This window comes from Dermacentor variabilis, chromosome 6, assembly GCF_050947875.1.
Source record: "Dermacentor variabilis isolate Ectoservices chromosome 6, ASM5094787v1, whole genome shotgun sequence".
Classification (NCBI taxonomy): Eukaryota; Metazoa; Arthropoda; class Arachnida; order Ixodida; family Ixodidae; genus Dermacentor; species Dermacentor variabilis.
Genome location: NC_134573.1, coordinates 186,363,379 through 186,376,852, shown reverse-complemented (window position 1 = coordinate 186,376,852; position 13,474 = coordinate 186,363,379).

Here is a 13,474-nt window from a genome sequence, read left to right as displayed (position 1 = left end):
ATATATCTTTACAATACTGAAAGGAAATCATTCCTCAAGTTGACGAAGTACCTTGGTGTTATTTGCGATGACAAGCTCACCTGGCGCAGTCACTTTGAACATATTAAAACAAAGGCAAAACGTTCCGTAGCTATGCTCCGCCGCCTCGGCCACCGTCGCTTTGGACTACGCAGGGATGCCTTACTGATGATTTATAATATGTATGTTCGGCCCATTGTCTGTTGGGGCCCCGCCTACAAAATTATATCTTTCATACTTTTAGAAAGAGAAACTCTACGATCATGCCTCGGACTACCTAGATTTGTTTCCCACACTGTTTTATACCAGGAAGCTCATATACCCACCCTAGATTGCAGATTCCGCATGCTTACGGTTCAGACATTCTTAAAGATTTATGACATTTTAAAAAGACGCATGCAGTATGTATTTGTAGACAAATATCGTCTGAGTTATTTCAAGTATCGTGGTCGAGATTCCACAGTCGTCAGATAATATTTCTGCAAGCACAGTTACAAAAATTGGGTGTGTCCATACGCCAAGTTTGCCATTCAAGTGGTGCCTTAACAGACCTCAAAATTGAGTTCAAGGACACATTTCCAGATCATGCTAAACTATTACCAAGGCGAGATTTAATGAATATCTAACGCGGCCACCTACACCAGCTAACCACTGACAATGTAATAGCTACTGACGCTACTGTGTGCAATGAGAAGGCAGGAGTGGGCATCTTCTCTGAATCTCTTCAGTGGTCTTACTCCCTTGGCCATCCCGACTTCACACCCATATTTCAAGCAGAATTATTAGCGATTGTATTATCATTACGAAAACTCTCCGAAAATGACCCATTAGCTGCTATTGTGACCGACTTGCTATCTGCCGACGTGCTATCTGTAGGCACAACACTTACTGCATCTTTAAATTCAAGAATCCAACGAAAATATTGCTTGATGGTATCTCCGTGCTCACGGAAAGTATGTTTGCTTTGAGTACCGGGACATCGTGGCTTGCACTTGAACGAATTGGCTGATTCACGCGCACGAGCATCCCTCATCGGACCTATCATATCTGTTTTGCCGACATCAGCTTAGGTCACCGCGGCTAGGTACAGAAATTTCTCTATATTGCAAAATTCTGCAATATCCATGCTAACGCCGTCTTCTGAATTCGACCGTCTTGGCAGCCCGTGGAATAATAATTGGTGTCCTTCAAGGCAATTAGAAGTTTCTTTTACAAAATTGAGATGTCGTTTACCTCCTCTAAATTTTTACTTACACAGTTCTGGTCTCGCAATGTCCCCTCTGTGTTCCTTTTTGCAGTGAACCTGAAGATATCGAACATTACTTTCTCTCGTGCCGCCATTTTCTAAGACAATGAAAACTATTAAATACCCATTTATCAAACTTGGCATATCGCTAACTTCGCCAACCATTCTTTCTTTTTTGGCGACTTCACTGGGATCCAGCCACGGGGATGCTTTTCTTGCAGTTTACAATTTTATTAGAGAGACAAGAAGAGTACCTTGCTGGATTTCTAAAATTAGCATTATTTCATTTCTTTACGTTAACTTATTTTATCAAAATTCTTATTATTTTCATTACTCTTCTAAGTTACAGTCCTATAGTCCCACCCTCTACTATTCAAATTTCGTTTTGCTTTACTTCAAAGAATACGGAAAACCGCCTGCTTCTTGGCCAATCCCCCATAGTAGGTATACGCCACTGTTTAGTATACAAGATAGGACAAGACAAATATATTTCTTGGCCAATCCCCCATCATGGGTAGGAGCCACACACGCGATAGGCAACAGCAGTGCAGGATAGGAATAAACTTTATTTGTCCTGCGGTTATTGGTGTTGGTGACCGGGGCTAGGCTGCCAGGGGTCCATTGCCCGAGGAAAATCTTTCGAGATCCTCGGCAACGGCCCTGGCCCGCTGGACGGCCCACTCCTGGTCTTCGGGTGCCCCGCTCAGGAGGGCGGCTTGCCATCTCTCACTGAGGCGCCCCGCTTCAGAGGGTCCTGATGTTGTCTTCTTCCTTCCTCCTTGTCCTTGTTCATGGCGTTGGCACTGCTAAAGCACATGTGCCATATCGGCCCGTTCGTGCTCGCACCACGGGCAGCCGGGCGACGGGTGCAGCGCGGGCCACAGGCGGTGCAGGTGGTAGGAGTTGGTGAAAGTGCCCGTCTGCAACCGTCTCAGGTCGACTGCCTGGGACCTGTCTAGGCGCCCGCGCGATTGTGGATATTTTCTTCGTTCTTTCCTATAGTGGCCAAGCACCTCTCTGTACGCTGCCGGAAACTCCTTGACATCGCAGTCGGCGTCCGCGTGATCCCCAGCTCCGTCCACCGCGATTTGTGTTGTGTTGGTAACTACAGCGGCCATGCTTCTCGAGGATTGCTACCGCCCTGCGTATACGTCTTTGCACGTCATGCACCGGGTGCACATTCTTCGGCACAACAACTACATAAAAACCGGCCACCATCGGATAGAGCAAATCGACCCGTACCCAGAGACACCGAGACTCGGGGTGAGCGACCTTTCTTTAAGGTTTTTCGAAGTGAGAAACACAGCTAAGCTTAACGCCGACTAAGACTAGCGGACCTTTACCGGCCCCCGGCAAAGCGGAAAACGGTGTCGCACTGTAAACCAGAGAATCGGAAGCACCTCCGAAATGGAGGCAGACGAGACAGAAATGGGCGAAACCCCGAATACCAAGGCCAGAGAAGAAAAAAATGATCCCACAAGATGAGCCAAGGACGGCGACGCGGATGGATGGATCGAAGTTGCGCACAGAAGAAAGGGCCGCACGAACGCTACCGAAGAGGCAGACAAGCAGGGCACCCGCTCGAGAAGCCCGACGCGCAGGAGCGGGAAGAGCATAGTGAACAAGATTTTAAGAGCAAGCAAGATAGCCAGGCTACCTAGAGACGACATCAAAATAATCGTCAGACCGAGGGACGGGCTGAACATTAGAAATACATGCAGCGCCAGGCTAGGCGAGGTGATACGCAATAAAGCAGGAACAAGCAGCGACGAAATCGTCATGATCTGCCCCAACCCCAAGCAAAACATCCTGGAGATAAGCACACCGGATAAGAAGACGACGACCAAAGTCGCCAAAATCAAGGAATTAACAATCAACGGGAGGAAGCACACGACCAACGCGTACGTCTCGGCACCAGAACAGATGGGCAAGGGGATAATCCGCAACATTCCCTCGAAATACATACAAGACCAGCTCGTGCACACACTGCTGAAGGTGAGGTACCCTTCCCTGGCGTACGCCAAGAGACTGGACAGCATGACCACCGTGATACTACGGTACGAGGGCAGCAGGGTCCCCACGTGGGCGCACTTCAACAGCATCATGATGAGAGTCTCCCTCTGTCGGAAACAAATCGAGTTTTACAAAGAGTGCGTCAGGCTCGGACACAGAGCAGATGTGTGCCCCAGACGCGACGACAAGCTGTGCCCGGCATGCGGTGCCAAAAACCCGGCAAAGACCAGGAATGCACACTCAAATGTAAGCTCTGCGGAGAAGCGCACCCCACGGCGGACTGGACTTGCAGGGCTAAATACAAGACGCCGTACATGGTCAAACTAAGAAGACCGTCAGCGAGAAGAAACAAGGAAGAAGTCCTGCCGGTAGCCGGCTCACAAGACCACGACGCCGGGGAAAGCAGCCACACACTACCCAGATCCAAGTCCAGATCCAGGTCTAGGCCGGGAGCGTGGGGACCACCGACCTCGAGGCCCAAGTCCAGGAACAGAGAAAGGACCGGGCGCGGATCGAGATCCGCATGGAGGGGGAAAAAGCCCGAAACGAAGGGGAACAAGCAAGAACAGACAACACCAGCAAAAGTGAGCTGGTCAGACGTAGTGGCCAATCGCGAATCGGGAAGGTCCGGCAATACCAGTAACGATAGGGGCAAGTACGAAAACAGAGGAACGCGTGAAGGAATATAGAACGGAAAACCAACTACTCGGGCAGGAGCTTGATAAAGCGAGAAAAAACGCAGAACACCGACTTAAGAAAAAAAAAAGAAAAATAGAGAAAATACAGGAAACACTTAATAAAATACTTACCAAAATACAGACCGAAATACAAAATACAAAATACGAAATACAAAGGCGAAGACGGAGGCGAAGCGGAGGCGAAGACATGGAGGGGGAGGTGGAGATGTTAATAGAGGTAGCACACTCACTGGGCGCGAAGCGAAAGATCCCGGAGACCAAGACCAACGAACAGGTCAGTTCAGTACAGGAGGTCAAGAGACCACGACCTAGCACAAAAAAAAGGAACCAACGTCTTTGAGGACATGCTCAAGAAGCTCTCAGACAAAATGGAGAAAATGCTCGAGATGCTGGCGGCGCGCATTAGTGACAGCGAGGCAGAGAGGAAGGCGCAGACCCTAAAGTACGACAGGCGGCTCGCACAGCTGGAGAAGATTTCGTAAAGATGGCGGGCACCAAAAAGGGAAGACTCGTCATCTGGCAGTGGAACTGCCGTAGCTTCTCAAGTAAAAAAAAAGACGACACGACACATTACAACGATCCCAAAAAGAAAAATGTCCAACGAAATAATTCTTCAGGAAACATTCGACCACGCCAAAACTGCCGCGTACGCTACCCACAGCCAACGCACAAGAGACGGGGAGGGACAGAGTCGTGACCACTTTAGTCAAAAAAGGACTGGTCGCCATCCCGCACATTAAGAGGGAAATTACGGACATTAGCCACATCCTCATAGAAGTCGTACCACGCAGTAATGAGGAGAGCACCACTTTCATCCTGAACATGTACAGCAGCCCGGCCAAAAAAGGCCTAACACAATTTCGAAGATTTAAATAATGAAACGATGACCATCGCGGGGATGTGGGCACTTGTACAAGAAGAGAAAGGACCTGACTGACCTCATACAAAAGGTCGGCCTAACCTTTTTGAACGAGTCGGCCTCGGACAGAAGACTGGGTGCGGGCCCCCATAGGGACACCACACCGGACCTAACACTGTGTAGGAGCGGCGGGAGAATCACCTGGGAGAACACTTTTGAGGATCTTGGGAGCGATCTTGGGATCTTGGATGCTCAGTATAGCCCCAGGAGAGGCTCGCGTCACGAAGGCAATAAAGATTAACTTCAGGCTAGTAGACCGGGACAAATTCCGCAAAATCAGAGACGAAAAAGAACAAAGACCTATAAGATACATAGATGAATGGAACGGGGAGCTGCTACGAGACGCAGAAAAGGCCACGACCGAGATGGAGCAGGACGACTGGATGCTGGACGAGAAGACGACGACAACGGTGGTACTCACCATCCGCGGATGGACAGCAGGCTCGCGCATCACGTACAAACCAAAAAATATATCCAGAAACGGACGGACGGAAAAAAACTTTAATAAGAAGAGGACCTGCGAGCTTGCGAGCCCGGGCTCAGGCCACCCAGACATTATATGTGGTGAGGCACAGCCTTTCCACCGCTGCCCAGGCCCGCTGGATAGCCTACAATTGGTTGTGCAGTTCCGGGCTAGTCAGAGCGCTTAGCCATCGCTCCTCGAGAATAGTAATAATATTTGGGGTTTTACGTGCCAAAACCACTTTCTGATTATGAGGCACGCCGTAGTGGAGGACTACGGAAATTTTGACCACCTGGGGTTCTTTAACGTGCACCTAAATCTAAGCACACGGGTGTTTTCGCATTTCGCCCCCATCGAAATGCGGCCGCCGTGGCCGGGATTCGATCCCGCGACCTCGTGCTCAGCAGCCCAACACCATAGCCACTGAGCAACCACGGCGGGTGCTCCTCGAGAAGGTCCGGTTCTATGTTGTCCTCTACATATATTGATCTGATTTCTGTGCACTTCTATAAGGTGTGTTCCATGTCTGCGTGTTCGTGCTTGCAGAGCTTGCAGCTCGCGTCAGGGTATTGTCTTGAATTTACTCTGTTTAAATGTGCTGGGTTTCGGAACGGTCTGGTTTTCAAGCTTCTCCAATCTGTTTCTTGAGACGTTTCGAGTTGTTTGTGGGATTGTGGGTATGCTTCCCTTTGTTTTGTATAGTGTGTCAGTATGTCGTGGTACGTGACCAGTCTGTCCATGTCGTCTTGTTTCCCTACTTTATTTTTATTTTATTAATTTGAAGATACTGCGAGCTGCTTTTTGGCAGCCAAAGCAGAAGTGGTACATAGAAAATAAAAAGGGACACTGTACAAGCAAAGAAAATGTCAAAATAAAATTCGAACACAGCACGCTCACACACAGTGCAACACAGATCATACTTGTACGCTACTGCACAGAACAATATCTCTAAAACTAATGACATGAGTTGAATAAAAATTCGGTACGAAAGGAATTGCGTGCTTCGCTCACAACTGAGAAATAGCGGATAAGAAAGAGTTGACAGTACGCTTGTTCGTTACCTCTTGTGGAAGCCTGTTCCATGCTCTTATCGTTCTAGGAAAAAATGAAAATTGATAAGCGATAGTTCTAGCCTGAGGTGCAATAAGGGTAAGTTCGTCCTTTCCGCGGGTACTTCTACACGTGTTAAATTGTAAGTATTTGTCAAAATTCATTTTAGTTTGGCCGTTGACTATTGTGTAAAGCATCTTCAGACGGTGTAGCTTACGGCATTCCTCCAGTGTTGGAAGGCCAGACCTTGAACGGAGATCAGATAGTGACACTTGTCTTCCGTAGGCATTAAAAATAAACCTGAGTGCTCTTTTTTGTACTTTTTCCAGCCTAACTGTATCAGTCTTAGTGTGCGGGTCCCAAACGACATTCCCATATTCAAGTAGAGGACGCACCAGGGAAGAATAACCAACTAGTTTTGTCTTGCTTGTACAGTGCTTCAGATGTTGTCGAAGTAACCATAGTCTTATTGAGGCTGACAAAAACATGTTTTTTATGGGCGCACTCCATCTTAAATCGCGAGATATTTCAATCCCCAGATGTTTAAACGTATCGACAAGAGTAACGCCAACGTCGTTAATTTTGTATGCATGCGATAGTGGACTCTTCTTTTCTGTTACGGTCATTTGGGAGTACTTAAGGATATTTAGGCTCATTTTCCAGGTCTGGCACCAGTTAGAAATTGATGTTAAATAATTGCTCAAGAGTAGTTGATCATCTTTAGTTTGAATGGCATGATAAACAACGCAGTCATCCGCAAAAATATCGGCATTGTACAGCAGTGTCAAGTGAGATATCATTCCGATAAACAAGAAAAAAGTAATGGTCCAAGGACGGACCCTTCAGGTACGCCTGAAAGGACTGGAAGCATTGATGATTCAGTGTCACCTATTTGAACACATTGTTGGCGTTGCGTTAGGTAAGAGTCAAGCCACCTCGGAATACGCCCATTTCTAAAGAGGTGCTTTAGTTTTAATATCATTTTGGAATGCGAAACGCGGTCAAAGGCTTTTTCAAAGTCTAGAAAGATTATGTCGACCTGTCCTCTATTATCGAGAACTGCAAACAAATCATTAGTAATGTGGAGTAACTGTGTCACTGTTGAAAGGCCACGCCTGAATCCGTGCTGACTGTTCATGAAAAAATTGTTGCCTTCTAGGAAGCTGCTTAAATGTTTGAAAAGGAAATGTTTAAATACTTTGCTAGCTGTGCACAACGACGACACCGGGCGATAGTTAGTTACTGTAAGCTTCACGTCAGTCTTGTGTATCTGTATAATTTTGCCTATTTTCCAGTCAGAAGGAACTTCTCCTTTCTCCAAACTTTTGCTAAAAATAATATAAAGATACTTGGCACACCACTCCGCGTATCTAAACAAAAATGCTTTTAGGATTTCATCGGGCCCCGAAGATTTCCTAATGCCTGAGCAAAGCAATGCTGAAAAAATACCTTCTTCTGTGATTATTAGCTCTGAAAGTTCATACATAGTTGCGTGGCTGAAATCTATATTGTTATCGGCACTGCGCAGAAAAACGGACGAAAAATAGTCGTTGTATGCCGTTGCTATACAAGTTTGGTCAGTGACGTCCTTATCGTGTATTTTCAATTTATTAACTGGTTCCTTCTTTTGCGTCAAGTGAAGCCAAAACTTTCTCGGATCGCTGGAAAGGAAGTTGTGCATTTTGAAGTTAAAAAAAGTGAATCTGGAAGATTTTATTTTTGAACGCAAATCCGATCGCAGCTCAGCCAAGGTGCCGCTATCTCTCTTGTTTTTAGACGATAGTCGTTTTACGCGCCGCTTTATATGAATGATTTCGCGTGTTATCCAGGGTCTTCAACGTTCGCTCTTATGTTTTTTCGGGATATATTTATTCATGCAATGACGCACCACACATTTGAAGTGCAGCCACAAACTATTCACAGTTGTAAAGTTTCTGTGACACTGTAAAAAGAAATCATAGTCCAATCTCCTGACGTCAAATTTGCGTAACCGCCGACGCAAGCACCGGGCGGTCACCCGCAGGGTTGTCTGAACAGACCAATCAAACGCTCTCCTCGCTCATAGGAGGTCACTTTTGTTTGCTTGAAAAACGAATGACGTTGCCTACGCTGAGCGGCTTGTCGTATCTAATTGGTTGACACGAGGCGAGGAGAACGCTCAAGTGGAGAGGGATTCACTGGCGCAGAGACAGTGCACTGAAAATAGATAACCTGATGAAGAGGGTGGTGCCGGCGTGTGCGATTGGTCGGCTTTCCCCTACTTAGCTTGTGGCGGCTGGTTGAAAATCACGGCGGCATGCAACGGAAGCTTAAGAATGACGCTAAAACTGACCCTCAGCAAAGAATAGTTGGCAGAATGAGGTGGTAAACGTGCCTAAATGGCTCGAAAACGTTACACGGCCACGCAAGAAGTTTTATTATACGCAAATACACCCATGCTCTCCGGCAGGTGCGAGTAGCCAGATCGGCGGCAGCCATCTTTTATTCCTTTCGGAACGGGGCAGCCTGCGGCTATTCCGAAGAAAATTCACTTTTGTTCGGCATATTAATGCATCTTTATCGCGTACACGTCACTTTGACGCGGTGAGTTTGTGCGGTTTTGTGACGTCACGTGACAGGAAGGTGAAGTGGGTGCAGCCCGAAAACTTTTTACCAATAGCCGACGGCTAATGGAGAAAAGGCATCGAATCAGAAATAACTGTTTTTCTTTTTTCTGTTAAATCATGCATAATCAGTGTGTACACATCATACCAGATGGGGAGGTATCGCGGTTTTCGTGACGTCGCGTGACAGACAGGCGAAGTGGGCGTGGTCGAAAAAGTTTTTGACCAATCGTGGAGGGCTTATAGCAGAATTGGAATAGAAAAGTTTGGAATAGTTTTACGTTATAGCGCCCATAGTCTTGTTCTAAGAAATCCAATATGCTGAGGAGGAGGAGGAGGAGGAGGAGGAATAAACTTTTTTTGTAGAACCAGCACTTTATGATGGCCGGGCCTAAGCCTCCCACGAAGGGACGTCGAGGAGGGCGGAGCTCCGCAGAGCCACGTCGTCCGCATTATTAAAATCATAGTATGGCCTCGGCTTGCTGCGCTCAGCTTTACGCCACAGTTGGCTTTTAAAAAGGACATAGAAATGGTCCGATATACCGGGCCCGATATCGACACTATAACCTAGTTGACTGACATTTTCGGATATGAAGGCGAGGTCGAGAATCGAACTTGATACGGCAGTCTGGCGCGTTGGGGTATGCACTACCTGGTGTAGATCGAAGGCATATGCAATGTCTAGCAACAGATCCGCGTGTTGGCATGTTGAAGTTGCACACATCAAGTCCCATTCTATATTAGACATGTTGAAGTCGCCACTCATTAAAACGCAACTGTGGCACTTTTTGTTATCGTACAGAAAGTCGTGTAGTGCCTCCAGCATAGAAATGTCAGCATTGGGTGGTCTATAGACAGCTCCGATAAGTGCGTTCTGGCCTGAAAGTTTGGCAGCTATCCACACCATTTCAAACTGCTTATTGTGTGGGACCAGCGTACACTGAGTGCCTTTCTTCATCAGAAGTGCCACACCTCCCCCTCTTGAACAGCGATTATGACGTATAATTTCATGCGTTACAGGTACAACATCTGCATCATCTATGGTATCGTGAAGCCAAGTCTCTGAAGCCATGTCAGGATCGTAAGCAATGAGTAAACCTTCCAGATCGTCGCTTTTATTTACAATGCTTCTAGCGTTGACATTCGTTTTCATTAAGGAAAAATCTCTTCGGTCGTGAGAAACTATCGGCTGCAGTGGGGGGTTGTTTGGATTGCACTGTTGGGTGCAGTCATCCCAAGAGCGTGGTCATTGCCTAGTAGACTGAACAAGTTCGTTCCGCGCCTCATTTCAAAAGTAGAGGGTTCCATTGATTCTAACCTTGTCGAAAACAAGGATGACCTTATCCCCATTGGACCTGCTTACTTTAGTACTTGCCCAAAGCTTCTTGCGGATAGACTGTACCCTAGGCGAAAAGTCCTTCGAAGTACTGAATTCCGTATCTCGCAATTTACCACAGTTTTTCATCATCCTAAATTTGTCTCTCCCATCAACAAGTTTGAGAATAACTGGACGACACGTTATGTCTATGTTGGCTTACCGATTCACCGATTCTATTGATTCGTTCAATGTCCACGTTGGGCAGCTTCAACAGGTCGTCAAGGATATCTTTCGATACTGTCCGCTCAAGAGAGGCAATATGCTCCCCTTTTGCTTCCTTTACTCCAAAAATGATGAGGTTACTACGTCTGCTTCGGTTCTCGAGGTCGTCAATCTTCAAAAGTAAGCTGCCAACTGTCTCTTGCAAGGCATCAACTTTACTCGTATATTTGGTGACCGTTGAAGCTATGTTATCCATTTTCCTGTCAATGGCATTCAGCTTGTCGATAGGCTCTTTAAAGGGACACTAAAGTGAAAAATAATTTCTTCTGCATCAGTAAATTACCGTTCTACAACACGAAAAACACTACTCTTACAACGATAAGACGTTTGGTATGCCAGAAAAAGCGTAAGAACGAAAAACGAGTGGCGACGCCTACTCAAGTTCCCGCACCTGGGGGCTGTGACGTCTTGGATTTTGATGGCATGTTCTAGGGCCTGCTAATTATATATAGCGGTACAGATTGACTACCATGGGTTCTAAAGGAAGCAAATATTAAATATGGGAAGTTTCTCGGAGCCTTTATTCAGTCAACGCGGCCCAAATGCGAAAACATACTTTGGAATCCCTGACGTCACGCTGACGTAAAGGCGCTGGTGTCTCGGCGCGAAATTCAAATACGGATACTTGCACCTTCATTTTCTCGCCTAATAATCCAACTATTTTTTGAAATAACTGCCTGCGGGGCTCTCAGACAATGCTTTATTAGTCTAAACTGATTTATTGTTTCGCTTTCGTGTCCCTTTAAGATTACTATTCGTTGTTTGCTTGAGGTCTCGTATGTCGTCGCGTATGATCTTAAGACTGTCTTCAGTAGAAGGACCCGGATTAGGCTCAACTTCGTCGTCGTCGCCTCCTCCGAGTTCTCCATCGCCTCCGCCGCATTCCTACCCCCTTCCCTGGCTGTTGCGGGGTGTTGGGCCGTCACTGTCCGAGCCGCGGTGGGTAAGTTCTCGCGCGGCTTGCTGGGCCTTCTCGTTGAGGTTGGGAGGGGCATTCGTGGTTACTTCTCCCATATGTGCCAGGATCCATTTGAGGTATTTCAGTGTGATTTTGCCTGTCTTGAAGTATTCTGCTCTACTATTCAGGATTTTGGCTGCCTCGGTGGAGACCCAGCCCTTTGTGAAGTTCCTAATCGCCGTCTCAGAGCCGCTGATTATTGTTCTGTCTTGTTACCGGCCGTTGATTACAGCCAATGCGATAGCAATTTCTTTCGCTGCCTTCGACGATCTGGTCCTTACGGAGCCCGCTGTCACAGTCTTTCCTTTCGTGTCTACGACCGCCATTGCGAAGAGGGAAGTGCCCGCGTCACCGCCGATACCACCATTGTCGCCCCTGTTTCGGGGGCGGCATCTACGAAGAGCACTCCCCACGCGCAGTGGTTTTTGAGGATCGTTTTCGCGCGGCATTTTCTTCTCTCGACATTGTGCATGTGGTGCATGTTTTTCGGGATGTTTTCCGTGTTTATTGCGGCTTGCACGTCCGGGCAAATCTATGTCTTGGGGCACTTCATTCGGTGGTAACTTATGCCGATCTTTTCCATGATTTCTCTTCCCGCCTTGGTTCCGCAGAGACTTTCGAATTGCGCGGTCTTCTGGGCTTCCACGATTTTGTCCAGAATGTTATGTACCCCGAGTTGTAGTAACATTTCGCTTCATGTGTATTGCGGGAAACCCAGTGCCGTTCTGTACGCTTTTCTAATGAGCGCGTTGACCTTGTCTTTCTCAGCTTTGTTCCAGTGCACGAATGCCGCCACGTACGCGACGTGGCTGATCGCGAAGACTGGACGAGCCGTACGACGTTTCTTTCTTTAGTGCCCCTTCTGTTGTTGGAGACTCTGTATTAGCCGAACGGTCACCGTGACTTTCTTTTCCAGGCACCCTATGGTTTCCGCGTTTCTTCCCTGGATTTGATCCAGAGACACAGGACTGTAATCTTTTGGACCATGGGTATCTCCGTGCCTTTTCTCGCGATAATTCTGATTCCCCTTTTGTGTGGTTCCGCTGCGTCTCTGGACGGTTTACCTAGCCTCCTGGGGCGTTAGAGCAGCAGTTCCGATTTCTCCGGCGAGCATTCTAGTCCGGTGCCCTCCAGATGATTTTCGATTGCCTCCACCACTCCTTGAAGTCTGTTCTCTATATCGCCCTCGCTTGCGTCCTTCATGGTCATAATCGTAATGTCGTCTGCAAAAACAGTTTGATTAATGTGTTCTGTCCGCTCCAGTTTTTCCGATAGTCCGATAAAGACGAGGTTGAAGAGCATTGGCAACACGACGGACCCCCTTTCCGCCAGCACTCGTTGATGCAGTCTGTCAAGTGGCTCGTTGCCTGGTCGTCTAGGTTCAGGAGTATCTTGTTGGTCACTTTGTCGGGGCCCGGAGCCGACTTAGTCTTGATGGTCTGCAGAAATGCCTTGATTACTTTCTGGGAGAAGTCTCTCTCGAAGTCCTCGTTGGGGGGTGGCCGATTAGTTCCGCTGTTCAACGGCTGGAGGTCTCTCAAGGTACAGACTGACGATTTAATCACTGATCTCTCGGATGTTTCCTTTGTACTTGTGTCTGAGCTTGGTCATTTCCGCTTTCGCCGCTGTCTTGGTCCCCGCGGATAGAGCAGGTCTTTGAGAATCTTCAATGTGTTGCCCGTGTTGATGCTGCCGTCCATGGCATCGCATACCTCGTCCAAATCCTGATTGCATAACTGGGCGCAGTGTGTTTCGATGTTCTTGTTTAGTTCCGCGATTTTGCGTCTTAGCAACCTATTCTGTTTTAACCCTTGCAGGCGTTTCTACGACGTTCCTGGTCTTCCATGCTGACAAGGGTACCTCACTCTTCGTCATATGCACGAAAGGAAAGACCGTGACTGCGGGC